This window comes from Ambystoma mexicanum, chromosome 6q (assembly GCF_040938575.1).
Source record: "Ambystoma mexicanum isolate Mex_15411 chromosome 6q, UKY_AmexF1_1, whole genome shotgun sequence".
NCBI classification, from domain to species: Eukaryota; Metazoa; Chordata; class Amphibia; order Caudata; family Ambystomatidae; genus Ambystoma; species Ambystoma mexicanum.
Window position 1 is genome coordinate 1,320,582,800 of NC_090937.1, and position 20,706 is coordinate 1,320,603,505.

The following is a 20,706-nucleotide window of genomic DNA, read 5'->3' on the forward strand; positions in this document are numbered from 1 at the left end:
CACAACAAGAGTCATGCCAATGAGTCCTGTGAGTAGTTAAATGGCAGAGCTCTCTTCTGCTGTGCACTGATCCTTCTTCACCTCTATGGTTGAGGGCTCTAAAAAGTATAGCTTGCCCAAATGTGGTCCAATGAATCCAATTCAGGTGTTTGTTGCAGAGTGAATAAAAGAGGTGTTGGGACACACTTTCTTTTAAAAATAAAAGTCCAGCTATCCTGCTTTAGGTGTCCAATCAATACCTTCTCTTGGAATCAGTGTACTTTGCTTTCTGACATCACATTCAAAGTGATTTATGCTACAGGAAGTGGAAGGGACAGAAAGGAGAGATAGAGGTTGAGAGAAGCAAGATGGTCAAACCTTCCGCCAGTTGTCAAGAGCTCCCCTACCTAAACTAACCCTGCCCGTTCCCTTCTCAAGAGGATCAAAGGCCTTTTTAATTGAGGCACCCTGGTGTGAGGCCAAGCCTTTTGTGAATGGTTGTGCTCTTTGATTCCTGTTCCGAAGCCAGATTCCTGTGAAGTGGCTATCTCCTGGGAAGGGTGTTACCTACCCTTACAAAAGAACAAAGAGGCCAACCCTCAAGGCTACAGTCCAGACAGGAGTCGCAAGGTCCAGCTTGTCCGGAGAGAGTACTCATAATCCTTCCACAGCTGAGCGGGGGCTCACAAGGTTGACACATGGGTTGTATCAAAGTGCTGTGTGGTGTAATAATCATGAGTGATACCATTCACCATACCATACCTCGGGTGTAGCTTATACTTAAAGATTTCTCTTCCACCAGGAGTGTAGACCCAGAATTATAGGGTTTTGGTACAGGGGTGCATGTATTAAATGCATCCCCTGGGTGCAGTGACTTTGCTGTCACTGTAGATGTCTAATGGCCCTCTGTGACCTCTGAACATGTTCTATGCCACTATTAGAGCAGGTGCTGCAGATCAGGATAATGATGCATCCAGGCACACGTACATACTATGCTTTTGGACTGGAGCATATGAAAGGGGACTCTGATTGGCAGCTTACCATTCCAGAGATGAAATGACCCATATCATTTTATTAAATTAATAAAAAATTTAAAATAAATCAAAGGCTTCTACACACTTGCCAAATGGTAATTTATCACATTTACATATAATGGCTTTCAAAGAAAACCAAATACAAGTATAAACCCACAACAGTTAACACTTAGAGGACAGCAGTGAGAAATGTCTTGAACATATGAGGTTGCAGATGTATGTGCTATATGTAAAAAGGATTCTCAACATCCAATGCTAATTACCAGGAAGGAAAGTAGAGCACTACAAAAGGAGAAGCCTTATAGACATTCTTCGATAAGATTTAAAATAATCTAGAGGCCAATGCAGCTGGCAACGTTTAGGAGCAATTTGCACTAGGTAGTTAGCAGGTCTCAGTCCTCCAATGACCTTCGTCTGTCCTGCAAAATACTGATAGAGAAATGTCAAAAACGGTTAGAACATCTTTTGAAACATTAGTAATGATTTCAGAAAAATGCAACAGAGAGCGAAGCTAAAATTAATTTTGATAAATTAGATGAGGCAATAGCAACATTGAACAGATGAACGCAGACAGGTAGGTTCCGAAATGTTTAAAAAATACTAAGAACTTCAAAGGAGATCAAAACAACCCATGTTCACAACAAGAATAGTATGGGGAACAGAATGGTCTAAATCAATAAAATCATCATAAAATAAAAGAAACAATATGTCACTTTTTCAGATACATCAAATATATCTAGTATTTGTGACATAGAGAAAACGCTGGAAGAAGCTTTGCCCTCAATGTCCTATCAAGTACCTGGAATACAGCCACAGTTATTTCCGAGGGGTGGTCCCAAATGGATAAGAGAGAAAATTCCCCTATAGATCACAGAGTGCGAACCAGAAAATGGAACAGCCACCATGAACCACGCAAGAACTGGCTGCCCTCATTCTGAATCAACATGATCTGGATGGTGAAAGAGATTTGTTTGTTAAACAAAGGTCTTCAGTCTCTTAAGGAGGGATAGGAAGAGAATTCCGAAGTCCTGTCCCCTAGAAGGATAATGATCTCCTGCCAAGTAGCTACTAAACATTTAACTATTATTCATTCCTGATGTGACAGCCAATGCACTCTACAAAGGGTTGGTTTGATATGCTTACATTTCTGCAGGTGCAGAACCAAGTGTATGGCAGAATTCTGAAAATGGTGGCCATGCATTTGTATTTGTATTTAGTTTATTTGTATAGCGCACCTGGCCCAAGGGCATCTGGGCGCATATCTTAGGTTACAGTGACATAGTATACATCAAGGGCAGTAAGGCAGGATACAGAATATACAAACAGTCAAGATTACTTACAGGATATTTACAGAGTTACAGTGACATAGTATACATCAAGAACAGCAGGCAGGATACAGAATGTACATTCAATCAAAATTACTTATAGGATATTTACAGAGTATTTACATTCAGGATGATTGCCGGACAACGGCAATAAGAATAGTACAGGATCATCCTAAGGTGTCTTTATGACTGGTGTGGTAGGTGAGGGTTTTGAGTGTCAAGGGCAATGAGCCACAATTTAGCTTTGCTCTTGAAGGACTGGAAGAAGTGGGTTGGGCAGTGACTTCCACAATTTAGTGGCAAGGACCGGGCAACTAACCACGCCCACTTTCTGGAGCTTGAACCTAGGTATGGAGAGACAATGAACTTGTGCTGCTCTCTGAGGACGGCTGGAGGTATGGGGTGTGAATCGGCTAGCCAGGTAGATGGGAGCCTGGTTGGCCAGACATTTATGCGTGAAGGCAAGTGTTTTGAGGGAGACTCTTTGGGCTACTGAGAGCCACCGTTGGCTGTGTCTGATGTCAGAGATGTGCTGATTCCTAGGAATATTTAAGGCTGGCCTGTTGGGAAATTGTTTTGGGTGACCTGAAGCTTGCTAAGAGTTTGTTGACTCTCCCTAGATAAAGGGCATTACAATATTCAAGTTTTGACATAATAAGGGTTCTGGCAAGGATGGTGCAGGTGGTGGTAGTAAGGGATGGTCGGCAGGCTGTGATAAATTTGCACATGTAGGCGGAAGCTGAGGATACAGCATTGGTTTGTCTAGAGAGCGATAAAGTTGAATTGAGATAAATGCCTAAGGTTTTAGTATCGATGGATACCTTGATGGTATTGCCATCGATGATGACCGATTTCAAGGTAGAATCTAACCTATTAAGTCGATGGTGGGAGCCCAAAATGAGAAGCTCTGTCTTATTGTTGTTAAGAAGGAGCTCATGTTGTGCCATCCAAGCCTGGTTGATGTGATAGACGTCATCTAAGACTTTTGTGTCCACTGTGCGGTCTCCGGCGATAGGAATGAGTACCTGGGTGTCATCGGTGTAATTTGTGTAGGTGCCATCCTTGAGGGACCCCGCACTGGACTGGTGAAGGTTCAACTGAAGCAGAAGGGGAGAAGACCCTCAAGGATCTATTATCCAGGAAGGATCTAATCCAAGTGGTGGCTTTGTCTGAAAAGTGGGCTGCTGATTTGAGATGCCGGCATAGGATTTGATGGTTAACCAAATCAAATGTTGCTGATAAGTCTAGAAATAGTAGAAGAGCCAGCTTCCCATTATCCTTCAAGTCCTCAATTTGAGTTTTTAAATCAATGAGGGCAGTTTCTGTTCCGTGCCTAGGCTGGAAGCCAGATTGTCTGAGTCAGAGGAGTTAATTGGATTCTAGGAAATACTGGATCTGCAAGTAAACTGCTCAGTCCAAGATTTTAAGACAGGAAGGTGGTGATGGGCCTGTAATTAGTGGGTATGGTCCGGTCTAAGGAGTGTTTTTTGAGCGGGGGATAACCCATGTGTCCTTAAGGTTGTCAGGGACGATGCCTGAGTTCAAAGATGAGTTTATAAAGGCAATGTTAAAAGGCACTAATTCATATGTAGCCCCCTTGATAATAGTAGTTAGGCACGTGTCACCCTGGCAATTTTAGGGTTTGAATTTGCTGATGATACTTTCAACTTCCGAAATAGTTAGAGGTGAGAAGCTGAAGGATTTATGGGAGTGTGTGATAGGGATGGTTTTGCCAGTGAGAAGGTTGAGCTGCAGGTCAATCTGTAGGCTGTTTTTTTGGCATTGATTTTGGATTGGAGTGTAGAGAGCTTGTCGAGAAGTGCTTTTTGCATATTAGAGCACCAAGTACTGTCTTTAATACAGGTGTCAGGAGGGGTTGAAGGAGATTCGAGTTTGTTTAGTATTTTGAAAAGCTCTTTGGTATTGGATTCCGCTTTCAGAATGCGCTTATTGTAGGTATCTTTTTTTGCTTGGAAGATAGCCTCTTTAAAATCAAGGGATGCTATAATAAAGCTGTCCGTGTTGGTGTCAGAGGAATGACTTTTCCAATGGGCTTCAAAGATTTGCTTTTCTTTGCACAGCACTCTCAGGTGTGGTGTGAACCACGAGTTGAGGTGTGCATATGGTTTGGGTTTCCTAGATTTGATTGGGGCAATGGAATTCATCGCTTTGATCAAGGTGTGGTTGAAGGTATCAACTAGGTCTGTAGGGTCTGTGCAAGACCGAGAGATTTTGTTTAAAATGGGCAAGATGAGAATGGAGCAATTTTTCACTTGTTATGCCCCTTTTGTTTCTTGTAAAAATTGAGGGAGCAATGTCCTTTCTGGAACATTAATCATTGGCTTTGATGTTGAAGGTGATAGTATGATGGTCAGACCAAGCGCAAGGTGTATTTGACTGTAGATTGATGCGGCAATTTAAATCGACTAGCCAGTCAAGTATTCTCCCTTTGTTATGGGTAGGTTCCCGGATGCGATGGGAGAAGCCCAGGTCAGTTAGGGTACTGGCAATGTCCAGTGCTTTGAGGTCGTTGGGGTTTTGGAAACCAAGGTTGAAGTTCCCATGTAGTATAATTTGAGATTTAATCTTGGTTTTATCTGCTATGATGGAGGCAATGTCGTCTGCAAAGGTGGTGACAGGTCCTCGTGGCCTGTAAGTAAGATGCAATGTGGCAGTTTGGTTAGGTGAGATAGGTAGTTTGACCGACATTAATCCGGCTGATGGAATATGCTGATTGGGAATAACTCTGAGACTGATGGAACTTTTGTGAATAAAGCCAACACTATCGCCTTTGGATTGATTAGTGTTACGGTCGCATCTGATGATGGCATAACCGCTGGGAATGGTGAGGGAGAGTAATGGTCCATAGGCTGCATGTAACCAAGTCTCTGTTATGGCAAGGAAGTCTAGATCTTGGATTGTGATAAAATCAGCGAAGTCCAACGCATGAGCAAGGAGGGACCTAGAGTTAACCAGGGCACCCTTGATCAAGCTTTCTTTACAGGTGTGAGATGTGCTAGTATTGAGGATAGGGGTGACTAAGGGAGAGGTGTTTGTGGTGCCAGAAGACAGAGGGCTGAGTGTGGAGGTGCCTGGAGATAGTGGTGATTTTGTTGTGGTATTGGAATTGTGTGACTGACGGGCTGCGCAAAGGAATCTGGAACCAGGTCTGAGGTTCCTGAGGTGCAGAGCGCATGGTTGGTTGGGGGTGGGTTTGGTAGCAAAGTGTTCCAACCATAAGGCAGTGGAGTTCAAGTAGCGGTTGGTGGGTAGTGTGGAGGATATCGAAATGCTGATGCTTTGCTGCAAGCCACGGGGCAAGACTGGGTTGGGAGTGGGTACTCTCTGGTGTAATGGCAAGATAACGCCTGGGTGACTGGCTGAGTACAGCATAATGTGATTAAATTCCTCAGAGGAGGTAGGCTGGATTGCTAAAGCGCTGCAGTAATAGGTGAATATCCAAGCCAAGGATAGTAACTTGTAAGATAGCAGAAGAGCGTGGTGTACTAGGTAGTGCATGAACATAGTGAGGTCAAGTCAATGCAGGAAGGCAAAACAGTTAGGGTCAGAATGACCAATGCACAGTTAATACAAAAGGGAACAATTACAAGGGGCAAATACAGAGTGTGTTAGTCCGATGATGCTCGGGAGTCAACTATAACGCAGAAGACATGATAGACTCGACTAGGTGGTAATGACAAAGGTGCAATAGTATTTCTAAGTAAGCATTAACAGTGTATGGCACTCATGATTAGCAAGGCATACATTGGTGATGATCAAGGGACTGGTAGTACCAGGCCTCAAGCAAACTGGTGCAACACTAGCATACTGGCGGGTGGAATCATACGTAAGGAGTCTAACAGCAGACACGGTTCAAACACAGATTGGTACAAAAAGGCACACAATGGGGCAGTGCATGCAATACATGAGTAATGTACATGAAGGTACAAATAAGGCAAAGTGACAATAGCTAAAAGGGCGGCATATGGAGCGGCGGTTTTGAAGGTGAGCGCTAGAGAAGGCTTTGCACCTGGTTGGGTTACGAGCAGAGGTGGTCAGCGCACGGTAAGGTGGATTGTAGGGTTAGGTATGCTACAATGGAAGCATCGTAAAACTTAGCGACAGAATTTCTCTTGCCATGACGGATACCATATATATCGTATTGCTGTTTAACATTGCATATGAGAACAGAAATGGGGGAGCGTCTACATATAGCATGCTTACCAGGATGGCTAAGCAATGTGCAGATTTCCATGATACGAAGTTTCGCAGATCGTTGTTTCAGTAGTGGGCCTTGGTAGAACAGGGTAAGGAGTGAAGGGCAATGGGCAGAGTGGAGTGCCGTAGCCGTATCAGCACGGACAGGCACAGACAGGCGGGCCTTGTTCAGAAGGCCTTAGGCAGGTGGGGTCTGGATCCGCCTCCAGTCACCCACGATTGGCCTAGTAAACGCGCTGATAAAGTTGCCAGGCAACCGCAAAAACAAAAATATCGCACCTCGAGCTGCGGCCATCTTAGGAGCAGGGGGATCGGAGTGAGTGCTCCACGCATGAACCATTATTTAGATCGACCCAATTAACATAGTTAAGTCTTGTTAAAACCAATGACACAATAACTTGTGGGAAAACATTGAAATGATTTCCCTTAGCAGATGGAGACAAGAGAAGCCGGTGTATGTCATATGAGCTATCTGGATGATTGCTGAAAGGTGAGAGACACCTCGAACCACTTGGTTCCTCACCACAGTTAACATTGGTGGGCCTGGGCCCATGGACTACTGCCAAATCATGGTGGTTTGAGCCTTCAGCTTGGCAACGATTACTGGAATTTCGATATTCCTATATTTGACGCATTCAGCCTGAGTTGATTTCTTAAGATCTATATAATGATGATCAGAAATTGGAAGTGGAGTAGCACAAGGTCCTTGTGTCAGACTCAGTTAAATAAATATTGGGTGTAATCAGCGTAGCTGTTAAAATGAAAGTCCAAAGTACTCATATGAAAAAGAGGAAGGCAATACATATTGACCAAAAATGGGTGAGATGTCCAATCTCTTTTGCAAGCCAAAGGTCCCTGTGGCAAATGCTGAGGAGACAGGGACATTATCATGGCAGGCACTCCGTTGAGCAGAGTTGACCCTGATGGAGCTTGACAACCTGACTTCAGCGCAGCAGGATTGTATGGTAAAAGACCACCACTAGAGCTAAAAGAATCAGGCTTCTAATAAAGCCAATGTATGCCTCTCGCTTGCTGAGATGCTATTCTCCTATGCACATTTCGGAATTGTCATGTGACATTTTTCTTTACTATCTGACATGTCTAGATCCTCAAAATGATAATCACTCATCTGACGTACATCAAACTCTGTAGCAGTAATGAGCTGAGCATCTGCTGGCTTTGCCACAAGTTCAGAATGATACTTGAAAGAAATAGCTTTTTAGTTTGGGCTTTAAGGTGTCGCTTGCGACACATGTAATAGCCCATACTATTGCATTCAAATAATGATTCATGTATACATAGGGATAAGGGCTTCTGACAAGGGGCACACATGAATGACATTTGGGAGGGATATGCAGTATATTTGGTGATATGGTATCATATCATAGGGTATTTATAACGTGCTGAATACCCAGAGGTTTCTAAGCGCAGAGTCGGGAATCAAACCTGTGTGGCTCAGTGTGGTCTTGTTTCCAAGGCGAGCCCGTTGCCGCTGAGCTATCCTCCCGAGACTCTTGTTTGGTTATTGATCACTCCCATTCCCTGCCCCTAGCCATGCTAATCTCTATGGCTAATCCCACCCATTTCTGCCCATCTCGGGAACTCTTCGAGGTCTGAGCTCTTCTATGGAAGCAGTCATCTTGGATGACGGTCTCTAAGGAAGCTCTCTGGAAACAAGACGAAACTAGCGTCCATCTTTGAATGTGAAACATACCATGCATCTTCCAAATAAAATGATACATTGAAGCATGTGTGTGTAATCTTTTTTAAAAATAGCTTGTATAAAATATTTTTGGTTTTCATGGTTTTGTTACATTTCTGTTTTATTAGGATGCATAAGAGTTGTAAAATGTACATGTCTATATTTAATAAATTATTTACATTGCATTAGTTGCACATTAATTTCAGCTATCCCTGCACAGAAAAGTGAAGTATTTTAAATCTCTTTTTAGGGCAGCCTTTTGAGAGTGAGGCTTTTGCCGCACACGCTGGGGATCTCTGTGTCTCCTTGTCTCTTCAGACCCATAAAAGTTACCTTTGATTTACGAGGCAGATGGAGCTGCCTTTGTTCTTGGACTCAACTCGTCCTCAGCGGTAAAGTCTGTGTCCCATATGCTCAGGAGAGCTGGAGAAGTATTTCTACAGCATGTCCACCGTAGTCACGCATCAACTAAGTGAGACAACCAGTGTTTGAACACTTGGCCCATTTCAATTATACTGCCTGAAAATTCGACCGCTTCAGAAAGCATCTTACTTCTGGGTTGAAAACATATGGTTTGTAGATTGTGGATGTGTGTCTTTTCTATAGCTTATCTTGAAATCTTAAAGCGTTGGCCTCATGTCTTCTTCCACTCCAGCCCATGTGCACAGTCACACAGGCACATACACACTCAAACACAGCACACAACCATAAACATACAGAAAGTCTCGTATTTCCCCATGACGTGCATAAGAACGTCACAACTCCAGTTTCCCTTGGAATTGTCCTTGAATTTAAAATAGAAAGGAAAAAGAGTCGCAGAATTCAAAGAGGAAAAGGGCTGGATGACTTCTCAACGCGTGACATGGAAAATATTGAGCGCTTTGCAGGCTTGCCCATAAGTGCACACATGTGCGTTCTCCCTCTGTCCTTCTCTCTTTCCCTCACCATATTTCTCTTTCCCTCTCTTTCTTTCCATCTCTCTTTCTTGCCTTAAATATCTTTTTTCTTTTAGTGCTTCCCTCTGTCTTTCCCAGTCTCTCTCTCCATCTCTTTCTTTCTTTCATTCGCTCTTTTTCTTGTTTCACACTCTTCCTTCGTCTCTCACATTCATTGTGTTACTTTACTCTTTCACACTCTCTTCCTCCCCCTTGCTCTTTTCTTTCCCTCTCTTTGGCTCCTTCTTTCTCTTTCTATTTCCTTTTCTCTCTTCTTTCTCATTCCCTTGGGAAAAGTAGAATCCACAGAGATGCCTCCCGACCCTTGGAAAAAATGTAGTGCTGAAAGATCTGTTATTTCAGAGACCAGGGCCATTACTATGTGTGTGACAAGTGGTGGAAAGGAAGTACGTGCACCCGCCCCAACGTTCTCATGAACGGATGACAAAGAGAGTGACTGCACTTATCCATTTACACAGAGCCGGCCTTAGGGGGAGGCGAGCCGGGCGACCGCCCGGGGTGCCACGCCCACACAGGGTGCCTTTTGCCCCCGCCACGCCAGCTCAGAGGATTCTTTCAAGGGCTCCCCCGAGCTGGCGTTGTGGCAGAAGGCGCAGCAGGTGGCCTTTTACTGTAAAATGTGCCCGCAGCAGGGGGGTGCATTTAAATGCACCCCACTGCTGTAGGCACTTTTCACAAGAAGAGGCACCATTAGGCCCACACCACGCCAGCGCCGGGGAGTCTTTCAAGGGTTCCCCCGAGCTGGTGTGGTGGCAGAAGGCGTGGCAGGTGCCTCATTTCCATTGAATGAACCCGTGGTGGCGGGCTCATTCAATGGTAATGGGGTGCTAACGCGCCCTATTTAACCTCCTCGCCGAAGCGAGGAGGTTAAAAAAAAATAAAGTGGCCCCTCCTTGCCCCGCCCCCTTCCGCCCCGCCCCCTGTTAACCAGGGGGGCGCAGTGGGCGAGCGGGGGGCCACTTCGCCCAGGGCGCTGCTGCCCTTAAGGCCGGCCCTGCATTTACACTTACGTGCATCACAGGAATTTGCATAACTAGAAGTACCTTTGTGATGTACACTATATGTATAGTTGCTGTAATAATTATATATGGAGCCACCTTACTGCCTATTTCACCATGATTCCAGTTTTCTTTAAACAGTGCACACTATACAAGCATTGGCAATAGCAACAGTTTGGGTTTTTGTGTAGGGATAGGAAAGGCTCTTGCCATACACTTCCATAGTGGAATTAACAGAATGCTGATGGTAGCAGGTGCAAAGCCCGAACTGTTGGCTTTGCCAATGCATTTTTGTACTTGTCTGGAGAGAACATATTCTAGCATTTAGCGTGAATTAGTAGATAAGAAGGAAGCTTAGTCTAAATCGTTGAATTGTTTTGCTTGGTTGCAGTTTACTTTTAAAGTTCAAACTTATCATTGGAATCTGCAGGTTTTGATGTAGGTGCTACGTCGAAACCGTCAGCAAGCATGCTGGCATCTTCCTTTGGTCAGTATGATCACTGATATTCTAGATTGAAGTAATGTCAAGGCGGTTGCATTGTCAAAGGGTTACCTTGAAATGCTCTTGCACCAGATTTTGCATTTGCACCCTTTCTTCACTGAGGCAAGGTCCTGACCCACTTGTTACTTCTATTAAACATTCTTCTGTACATTTGACTTAGAAAATGGAATAGCTGTTATACTGTGCACCTACACGATGGCAAATTGTTTAGCTTTAAAATGGTGGCTGCAAGCAGTTATTGTATTACTTAAAGCATATGTGTATATTCAAAGCTGTTAGTTGATATTCAGTCTGGCCCTCCTGCCCAGTCTGTTGTATAATGACATGTTAGAATGTCAGGTGTGTATATATGCAGTCCACTTTGTGAAGCACAGGCAGTTGCTGCAGCCTGATTGTGGAGAGGGGCATTTGGATGAACCTGAATAAAGAAGATAAAACAACACTCTGGTGGCTTACCTTATTTCCACATACCATAATATCCTTTTTGCACTAACATATAACTACGCTATTCGCATGACTAACACCACACTCACCCCTCATGAGTGTCTGCTGCATTTCCTGTTAACCTGCTAATTGTATTCTTAACCTGTGACCAAATATGTAAAAATGCACAAACAGTGTTATGCCTAACCCACTTGTACCTTCCCTGTAACTAACTTCCCTTCAAGTAACAGCGCCACGATGCCTATGGGCTGTTTGTGCGCTATACAAATGTAAAAAATAAAACAAATAAAACAAATAAAATAAATAAATAAATAATGTTTGTATCTAGCAGACAGCAGCAGAGACTGAGGGATGGAGTAAAGCCCCTGTGCTTGGAACCTGATATCTCAGAGTGGGACTTCCTCTAGAAGGGGCATAGCTAATAGGTCCTGCACTCCTGTCAAATGGCATTGCATCATTTGGCTGGTTATAGATAGCTACTCCTTTGCCAATGTTTGAATGTTCTACTAATGGATCATATCATAGCACAAGCAAAAGGAATGAGTATGGAAATGCATGCATTAAGGAGTTCATTTGACTATTGTGCATTCTGCGTATATTGCTCGTGTTTCATTTTTACTGCATTTTTTACCTCCTATGCCTCTACCACATTACTTATTAAATGTTAGTGAATTACTTATGCAGATTCTTAACCAGTATGCTAAGTATTTCATGCTACATAACCGTGTTCATTTCTATAATTGCATGTATCACTGGTATTTGTTTTATTTCACTCACAGCCCCATTCAGACCATCTTCTATGCACCTGGACTACAGAGTTCCTGATGGCCTCAGCCTCTCAACGCTTATATTCAGCATATAAATTAGCCACCTCTCAGAGTTCTTCAGTAACATGTGTGTCACCTGCTTCAACTATGCAGATGACACCTACATTATTTACAAACTCACAAATGATGTAACAATGGACACAACAGACCTCAACGCCTGTCTCAACATCAAGAGACTGCAGCTCAACCCTTCCAATACCGAATTTAAGCTCCACATCAGTTCCCTGGCTGGATGTAATGGGACCTTGCCCACTTTGCCTAATGTGAAAAATCTAGGAGACACAATGGACAGCATCCTTATGCTAGAGCCACAGATCAAAGCCACTGTTAGGGACTGATTCACCCAATTCTACACCTTATGGTCCGTCATGCCATACTGGATCTTCGCACATAGGACAATGACACTCAACTTGTTGGTACTATCAAGTCTTGATTATGCAAAAAGCCTCTACCTCAGACTACAGGACTGTCCACTTAACATGTTTCAAAGAGTCCAATATTCAGCAGCAAAATTACAATTTAGACCAAAAACACATGAGCAAAATCCCCTCTGCACTTTGCAGACTGCACTAGCTCCCAAATCAAAAAGAGGATCCACATCAAAACCGCATGCATCCCCCACTACTCCTACTGTGGCAAAGTTCCAGAATCCACCTGAAAGAAATGATTGCCCGAGATATGCTCAAGAACTTGAAGATCTAGCAACAATCTGCTTTCATAATGCCTCATTTCAACTGAAAACACAGACTCTCCACCTTCTCCTTCCTATCACCCAAACTCTAGAATTTCATATCCAAAAATCACAGACGGTGCAGGAACCCCTCTGAGCTAAATTTGCCATGCCTGGGGACAGAGCCTGTAATAAACAGATGTAACCATCATAAGGATCAAATATCTTCAAAGGGGGGATATCGGAAGGATACATGTGTGCACCGCAGGGAGCAAATCCCTCTCTCACCTGTGAACCATCTCGCTGTGTCTTTCGCACTCATCTGACCGCCTGTTCCAAATGTGGGTATCTCCTGCTGGTTATGTGCTAAAGCGCGCGCACCAGCGTGTGTGGTCACATGACCAGCAGGTATCTGAACATCATAAGGGCTAAAGTTGCACGCTCCAGGTGGCCATTTTACAGAAGTTTACTTGTATTATCTGAACAATATTCCTAAATAACGGAACATTTTGATGTTATGGTCTGCATTCCAATGTGGAGACATCGCCGCCATAAATATGACTCAAGAGAGCTACTCTCACTGACTCGATACCAAACTGGTTTGACAAATATACAAAAAATACTTTTAATCGTTTTTGGAGCGTGCAATGTTATTTCTATTCTAAATTACTTAGTAGTCTCCCCTATACAGCCCTGAAAGTTAATAAAGAATATACAAATGCAGAGTATACCCGTGTGTGGAACGTGAATTCAAATGGAAAACATGCCCATAATGATTTTAGTGCAGCTCAAAGTGAGTATACCTATGTGGATGTAGGGGAGGGTAGGTCAATAGGACCCCCCCTCCCACTGCATGTCCCACCCTGGTGAAGACTCATGACTTGTCGGTAGCCCACCGGCCCCAGGGCCCAGGCGGCAGGGCGGCTGCAGACCGACACGTGAGGCTACACCACCACGTTATGTGGCAGAGCACAGACCCCATCTTGTATTAAGCCAACCCCATCTTGCTAGAAATGTGCAGATCTAACCCAGGCAGAGCAAACATGCACACTGAAAGCTGCAGAGTGACCCCCACTCGACCGCGCTCACAGAGGCCCACACTTCCCCCACCTCCCACTGCATGGCAGATCCGCTGAGGACTCGTTCTCATGAGCCACCAGACACGAGCAAACAACAAAATAAAACACTGTAGCTGTTGACCTTCCGCAGTATATCATTGCCCCTGCCATGAATGGGAACATTAGGAAGTAACTGAGACCAGCCCAAACCCTGCAGGCCCTGACCCTGTACCACGCCCCCCAACGTTAGACGGCGTGGTGCCTCACACCCATACCTACCCCGAAAACTCTTGCAATGTGTAGAAACCATTTATGTAATGTATGTCCTGTTGACTAACGTTCGCTGCTAATGTGAAGGAGAATGGGTAAAGAGTAAATATGCAACTGATATTGTTTATAATGTAGAGATGTACAAAGACTGGCTAGCTGATAACAATATGTAATAACATGTGTTGCCCTCTTTATACACACACCTGCCTAACACTACCTCATGTTCGTATGTCAACTATAGATGTGAATTTTTGTGCTAAAGGGTATGGTCCCCAGTTAGTATTCCTTCTAATACAAATGCATATGAGTCCTTTTTAGAGACCCCATGTGTTGTTATTCGCCCCTCACCCACGGGACAGTATACCGCATTGTGCAAGATGCCGCGCACAGAGCTGCAAGGCCATTTCCCCCTCCTCCTGCCCAGGTCCTCTAGAGATAGCTGGTGTTCAAACAGCACAGCTTCGCCTCCCCTCCCGACCCTGCTGGACCCATTTCAAGCATCCGCCTCCCCATGTCAGAGGCTGCCACAGCCTGACTCCATGACTTACGAGCTACCTGGTCCTAAATCTCACCGTCTCTCAGGCACCAGTCACATGCCCCCCACGGACCAGTAATACCTCCATTGACCCGAAGGTAATGACCCTAAAAAGGGGGGCGCCCACACGTGTACCAACAGATCGTAATACCATCCCTCACCTAAACTGCCAAGACAGGGTGGTCAAGCGACCCCTCCCATGCCCCTGACTATGCACATGAGACCAGATTGTTTGAACCTAAGGTATCCTCCAAACTGATGTATTGAGACACTCAAGATCGCATATCATTGTTCCTGTCCCCATATTGATCTAAGGTCAGCGCTACAAGAGTTGCAAATCACCGGAAAACATAAAGTGTGACGAATGGGTGGGAATGTGTGGCCAAAAGGGCAAATGTTAGTTTAGTTATCAATCATCGTTACAAGGCATGTCCGGCCCGGCACTCCACCCCGATGAGCCCAGCTGACCTTCCACCCCACGTGGCTCAGCACCAACATCCGCCAATCCTGGAGAGGCAACTGTATACAATGTATACCACCTAGCCATCACCACCCAATCCCTAAGACTATGTGCCCCCTATAGCTTGTGTCATGCATGACATAGTTTTGTAATAAGTAGGACTGTCTTTGCCATTGTCAGACAAGGCGCTCTCGGAGTTTGCAGAGTCCTTTGCATGCCCTATATTGATCTATATAAAGCTCTTTTGATCTCACCCGCACTTGGTTCTGGCCTTATTCCCCTTCTGGATTGTGTCCTTTATAGCCTCTCACTAAGGGGGATGCGTTTCTGGGGACGCTTACATTCAGTGGTGAACCCATAGACGTGATATATTTTTTAACTTTAAACTGTCCCCTTGGCACGAGACGGCCCCGGTCACAGTGGAGACGCAGGGCGCGCCCGCTCAACAGAGCCGCCCACCTACGGCAACTGGTACGCAGAGACGTGCGCATGCAGTTAGGGCAAGAGGGTACGGGTCCCGTTTGAAAAAACCCTTAGTACCGCTCGCCGGAGCCGGGTGGGGCCATTGAGTGCGAGGCCACGCCGCTTGGACGGACCAAATCCGGAGAGTCTCGGATCAAGACGGGCACATGAGTATTAAGTGCGAGTGATACTAAAAGGGGAAAAAATTTGGAGGACAAGGGGAAATGAGTTGGGGAGATAAAGGGGACTTTTTTACTTGTAATACTTTCTCTTTCTTTGCATATGCCATTAGGATACAAAAGTGAAAAAGTGAAAAAGGGAAAAGAGGACGGGAACCTAACTCTGCAAGGGGGTAGAAGGTGGCGCCGCGTAGTGCTATCTCGACTAGTGCTGGGAATAAGTAAAACAGTGAAAACATAAATTAAGGGTGTCTGAGTGAAGAGACATGGAAAATACGTTAGGACTAGCTTTTCTTCCCCTTATTCTTCTCTAATTCCTCTCATCCGGGGTAAAATAAGGTCTAAAAAAAAATAATAATAATAATATAGATAAACAAAAGAAGCTCTGTGAGGGTTAGAGGGGTCACCGCAGAAGGCGAAGGGCAAGGCAGGGAGGGTAAATGCTGTATGTGTATGCTGAGGTTTGATGAGTGTCTGTTGTGTGTTGTGCACATTGTGTGTTTATGATTTACTGCAATCAAGTGACTTTATATAATAGCACTGTTCTAAGTACTTTTTCTAGGGGGTACGGTCACTGTAAGTGTGACCTAGTAAGATTTGACAAACCAGCACCTTTTGTTGAGTAAAGTGTGAATTGCTTTTTAGAACCTGAAAGTGGTTGAAGCCCCATGTACACAGTGACCCATGCATAGTGACAGAAAAGACTGATACAAGAGAACAGAGTAACACCGGTCTAGGCATGGGAGCGGAGACACCCTTAGCGCACATCTGTAAAAGTTTGCCAGGACATGCAGAAAGAATAACTAAGTACCATGACCAGTGGGTAACGGAACTGAAGGGGGAGGGTCTCCCCCAGGTTTGGCCACAAGGAGGGTCCTTCGATAAAAGTGTTCTGGACATGGTAGCCACCTGCATATTCCTAAAATACAAAGGAAAACAATTTCATAACAGGAGAGAGATATTAGATCTATGGTGATTATTCGAGGAAATACCTCCACCAAAGAAAATAGACACCACACTTGATCAACCTGCCCTCATGGCTACCCCATCAGCGCGAGCAGAGGGTAGCAAGAAGGACGAGAGAAAAGAGGGAGTAATAGAGGTGACTCGATTGTACCCACTTCTAAACAAACCTCCACCCACTGAAGGATACAGTGATCCCACATACGTGCCCACTAGCACCCCCACCCCCACAGCAAGGCCAACCACACCACCGCCATACGAGTGCCCCTGATCAAATGGGCAGGTGAGTACCCCCTCAGTAAACATATCTAAGTTGACAGAAGACTTAGACGCCAGGCTCTGGATAGCCAGAGAAGAGTTGCCAAGGATACAAAGTCTATGTGAACAAGATGAGCCCAGTACAACCAGGTCAGAACGATTGTCCCAGTCCCACCCCTTAGATAAGTCAAATGAGGAAGGGTGGAAGAAAGGGGAGATACTATTCAGAATACAACAGGAGCCCACCCAGATAGTAGAACTAGGAGCGAACAATATAGGAGGAAGTGTAGAGGGAGGATAAGTGGAAGGTGATGGGAGAGAAGAGCTGTGGTGTGACCTGGAAGAAGACGAGCAGGAAGCTGGGAGATTGGGCATGGCGGCAGGAGGTAGTTTAGTGGAATTAGGGGAATCACCACTGGGGAGGACAATAGAACAGGAGTGGACAGGGAGGTTAAGAAACAGGACAGGAAGGATCGCCATGGTGGGGAAAAAAGGAACAAAGGTGAGTATTGGGAAAGGAAGTAAGGGACGATTATAACTCCCACTAATACATCGGGGGCGGGAAGATCAAATTATATACCTTGGGCACTGATGGATAAGGCAAACTTACTAAAATCACTGCCCCCACTATCAGGTGGAGCTAGCAAGTGGATATACGCCTTTCAGAAACACACTGCAGGAGTGTCCTTGGCCATAGGAGATGTTAAATGTTTACTCGTGTCAGCAGTAGGGGACCAATCAGACTGGGTGTGGGCAAAAGCAGGTTTCCCGGGAATAACACTGGATAGTGACAGACATGATGGCGCTGCCTTCAATACAGTGCGCGCGCGTTTGGGACGCATTGAGGGAAACATTTCCAGACACGCCAGATTTACAGTCAGTAATGCAATGCACTCTGAATGATGGGAAAGAAGTTATGGATTACATTTTTCGAGTACAGGAGATGTGGAGAGCTGAAATGGGTACACCATATGACCAGTCAACATCGTTATTTTACTTCATAATAAAGAGAGAGCTCCCAAAAGAAGTGCAAAAAGCGCTTGACAAAATAGCAGGGATTGAAGCGAAAGGATGGCCAGAGATACAAAGCATAATAGTGCACCATTGCAAAAGAATCAAGGAACGAGAGAAGGAGGTGGCACAAAAAAGACTGGCAGACGAGGAAACTGGTGAAGGTCGCTGCAGCTGTAGCAGCACTCCCACACGATAGAGACATGGAGGAGGAGGAGGGGGGACTGGTAGCGAAACAGGGGAGGATGGCTGCAAATTGGACAGACAACAGGCAGAGACAGTGGAATGGACAGGAGGAATACGGAGGACAACAGTGGCAAGTGTGGCACCCCAGCAACAGAAGAGGTGGGTATAGGGGGTGAAGAGGAGGTGGAAAGGGATACGGAGGTAATGGCATAAATGGGGGACCAGGATCCAGAGGGGGTCAAGGAAACTGTTGGAATTGTGGGAGGTGGGGACATTTCTCGCGCAAGTGCAGAAGCAGGCCTAACCCGAATTACCAAGATGACCAATATTACGGGCACCCCCATCCGGGGAGCCCATACAGGTTGCCCCGGGACGGAGGAAGAGAACAGCAAGACCAAAGGGGGCAAGAGCAATACAGGGAAAGACCACACAACGTTCAATAAAATCCACAAAGCAGTGAGCACCTACCCTACACTCAAAACAACCCCTTCACTACAACATGCAACGGCGCGCCTGCCCCATATGGAGGAGTAGCGGTAGTTTCAGGTAACGTTTTCAGCCAAGGGGGAACAACTAGGCATCCAGCATAGGACAGCCCACAGAGAACACTCACGTGTCCAATCCTATCGACAACCTTCAATGCAAGCGAGGAACCATTGATAGGAGCAGAGATAGGAAATAAACAATTCATCTTCATGGTAAATTCGGGAGCCGAAAAATCATGCATACGTGAAGGCCGGTTTCCGCTATCTAATCGTAAATTGGAGACACAGGTCGAAGTTCCTTACACAGAAGATTTGGACGTGACAGTGGGGGGAAAAACAGTAAGGGCACCCCTATTGTATTATGAGCAATCCCCCGTCAACCTGCTGGGAAGGGATCTCCTCAGCAAACTGAACATGACTATTTTGTTTACAAAAAGAGGAGGGATTGTGTGCTGAACCCCAGGGATGTGTTCTATGCGTGTGATGCTGGTTATATATTCAAGAGCGACATGCCCAGAGGTGCGCGGCATACCCGTGAACCCGGATATGTTCATCCAAGGGTTAAAAACATTAGCATGGGTGGTCCCAGAGTTGAAAAATCTAGAATGGAGAGTACCAGCAGAATTTGTCTTCCGCCCAATAGCCCGCCCCGAGATAATGCCAGGAATAGTGAAGTCACTGGACATACATGCAGTACAAATAACAGCCAAAAGAATAGCTGTAATTCCTATGGACATACATGGCTGTGAGTAGCGTACCGTATTATGCATAAACACCGACATTACACTCCAAGATTTGTCAGATGAGGAGCTTTTCACAGATTCAGAGAGTGATGGAGAAATAATCATGGAAATAGCCATCCCTTGTGAAATGATACAGCAGAGACAGGTGCCAGTGCAGTTAATGGCAGTAGTGGGCGCCCCACCTTCGTTCTTTAATGATGACATGCAGTCGGTGCCCTGGCAGTTGTGGACAACTGGTCCCCACGACGTAGGACTACTACGCGGGGTCACACCAGTAAAGATCAATCTCAAGCCTGGAGCAATTCTGCCCCGGGTCAAAAATACCCCTTGTCCCGGGAAGCAGAAGAGGGAATAAAAGAAACAATAAATGCCCTACTCGCACAGGGGATAATAGTACCCTCGAACTCCCCGTGTAACACATCGAACTCACCGTGGTGGATTTGAAAAAAGCATTCTTCTCAATAACACTCGCAGAAGAGTGCAGATACCTGACAGCATTCACCCTAGGGGGGAGGAGGTACGAATACTGCAAATTGCCCCAGGGTTATTGCGAAAGTCCCAGCATATTCAACAGAATATTGCACGAAGATCTTGTAAACATAACTGCCGATAGCACACTAATACAGTACGTGGACCATTTGTTAATTTGCAGCAAAAACGAGAGAGAGTGTAGAAAAGACTCCATTGCCCTTTTGACATTACTAGCCCAAAAGGGGTACAAAGTGGACAAAGAAAAGTTGCAATATTGTCAACGCGAGGTGCTGTACCTAGGGCAATTGATCTCAAAAGATGGCAAGAAAATAATCCCAGACAGAGTAGCAGCTATCTCGGCTGTTGGGAGACCAAAGACAGTGAAAGACATGCAAAAATTCCTAGGGATGTGCAACTATTGTCGTGCCTGGATATTAGACTATGCTGCATACACACGCCCATTGCTCCAGGCACTCAAAGAAGCACAAAAGGAAAATACAGAAATACAGTGGGACTCAGAGTCATGCGATGCATTCACATCACTCAAAGAACTAATTTCAAGTGCACCAGTGCTCGCGAACCCAGATTATGAACGCGAGTTCTACCTGTTCTCGGACTGCAAGGGGGCACACATGACAGCAGTCTTAACGCAGAAAACATCACTAGGTCACAAGCCTCTGCCATACTACAGCGGGACATTGGACGCAGTAATGCAGGGACATTTCGCGTACGAACAGGCTCTCACAGCCGCTGCATTAGCCATTGAGAAGAGCGCCACCATAGTAATGGAGTGCTCACTAACACTGTATGTAGAACACTCATTGTTCGCCATACTTGAGCGATCAAAAAGCACATTAACCACACAGAGAGCCACTGCATATGAGGTAATACTGTCAAGCGCCAATATACATGTGGTAAGATGCAAGGTGGTTAACCCCGCAAGATTCATCTCAGAACCATGCACTGTGGA